This window comes from Phaseolus vulgaris, chromosome 1 (assembly GCF_000499845.2).
Source record: "Phaseolus vulgaris cultivar G19833 chromosome 1, P. vulgaris v2.0, whole genome shotgun sequence".
In the NCBI taxonomy this organism is placed as follows: Eukaryota; Viridiplantae; Streptophyta; class Magnoliopsida; order Fabales; family Fabaceae; genus Phaseolus; species Phaseolus vulgaris.
In genome coordinates this window covers 23,512,234-23,514,401 of record NC_023759.2, presented here as the reverse complement: position 1 = coordinate 23,514,401, position 2,168 = coordinate 23,512,234, and the positions used below count along the sequence as shown (strand labels likewise).

Below are 2,168 nucleotides of genomic sequence, written 5' to 3'. Positions count from 1 at the left end.
AGTAAACGTGTTTTTTGTGTAAAACATGTGAAAAACAGTTTAAGAAAACTTATGCTTGTTCTTATCACATGGCCAGTGGTTATGAGGTGAGTTACTCAGCAAAAAGCTACTCTTAGACACCCTCTAAGCACTAACTAAGACACACTTAAAGCAAAGCAAAATTACATGAAAAGTACATACAAGTCTTCATCAAACACTACATATAAGTCTTCATCAAACACAATCTTGAAGGGGCAGCAACCATCTTCAACACTATCTCCCAAGAAAAATGACCAGCCTTTTGTATATTTCTCTCTTGAAGCTTTGAATAATGTAAGAGTCCTGGAAAAATATCATACATTGCCAAACAGAAGAAAATTACAAATACTTGATTGAAACTAAAACAACTTCTTTATTTCAAAACCCTAATTTTTTTTTACCATTCCGAAGTAGAACAATTTCCTCTATCATTTAAACCAAATTCAAAATTATAACGCCAACAACAGAAGCAATCTAAACAAAAAACAAATGAAAATTCATCAAAATCATTTAAGAGGAACCTCTATGTCGCCATCGGAAATCTCCTGTTGCAGATCCTTGGGGTCTTTCCCATCGACGGTGCACCCAACAGATACACAAGTCCTGAGGATCTCTTTGATGCTTCTGCTGAGATCCTTCTCCATGGAGTGCGACCTCATCACCCTCGCGATCTCAATCACGTCGTCTAGGGCGATCTTTCCATTGTGCTTTACATTCTTGTTCTTTTTCCTGTCCCTCTCAGGCTCTTTGAGTGCATTGATGACAAGTGCGGCGGCGGAGCGCACCACTGTCACCTTCGCCTGGTGGTTATGAATGGTGAGCTTCATCGTCATATGGAGGCCCTTCCAGTCCAGTCTCCTTGGCGATGTCTTCATCGATCTTCTTCGGAGAGTGTCCCAACGGACCGATCTTTGGTGCGAGAGAACTCGCAGTGCCCACCTCACCACCGGTGACGCGAACGATCACGTCCAGCACCTGCGAGGGATCAAACTTTGGTGGCATTAGACTGCTGGTTTCTTGATTGGAGTGTTGTTGATTAGGGTTATTTGAACCTTTTTTCGCTATGTGAGGGGTGGGATTTACGCTAATGAGAGTGAAAAGATTTAGGATCTAGTGAGAGGGTTTGAAAGATTGCTTTCTATGAAGGGTGAAAGGGTCACTACTGTGAGGTTTCCAAAGAGATAAAAGCGTGAGGTTTCCAAAGGGTCAAAGAAAAATAAATGAAAAAAGGAATGTATGGAGGGAACGAAAATGCGGGAGAATGAATATTTTGAAGGAGAATTGTGACGGTTCTAAATGACACCTTTTGAAGGAGAATTCTGGCAGTTATTAAACTGTCGTATTATACGAATAATTGTGGCGGTTTTTAATAACCGCCACTATATACACATTTTTTTGTAGTGTGTTTTCCCACATATTTCAGATACGATTACAACACATTAAATACTCTTGTAATTGTGATGATTCTTATTAAATGCACAATTCAAAGTGTCTTTTGATATATAGTCTCATACACAAGTTGACAGTCTCAACGTGAGAAGAGTAAGTTGAAGATTCTATATTGACTAAAAATTAAGATATTTCATAATATATATATATATATATATATATATATATATATATACGTATATGTTGTTGAATCAAGTGTGATTAAAAGCTTTGAAGAATCCAAATCCTAGTGTTTGATGAAAGGCTGAAGTTGCTTGAAGTTGCTGCTGTGTTTTTAGAGTAGGATCTGGGTAGTTTATCTTTGTAATCCACTCTTTGTGGAATCTAAAGCTTAAGTGTTTTCAAATCTTTTAAGTTTAAAGTGTTTTTCAAACTAAGTGAAAAACAACCTGTTCTTTGTCGAAACAACCGATTGTTTTACTCTTAGGTGTTTTTGAAAAGGTTGAAAATTGTTTTGGTTGGTTGACTTGCTGTCAAACCAAAACAATCGATTGTTTCGTGAAATCAATCGATTGTTTGTTTGAAAATCTTAACAGAATCTGTTTTGTTAGTTGAGTGTGCTTTAAATGATTTTCAAACTGAATGCGCTCCTGTTTTAAATGCTTTGACCAATATTTGAAAGCTGTAAATAGTTTGTTAATGTTTTATAACAAACAAGAAAAGAGAAAAATAGATTTGAGTTTTTCAGAGATTGCTTTCAA

The 2,168-nt window shown here is 36.7% G+C and overlaps 1 pseudogene; it reads right to left on the bottom strand.

Moving 5' to 3' along the window:
• Window positions 1-408: 408 nt before the first annotated feature.
• On the bottom strand, window positions 409-1,080 carry LOC137816014 (large ribosomal subunit protein uL11-like; annotated as a pseudogene).
• Window positions 1,081-2,168: the final 1,088 nt, after the last annotated feature.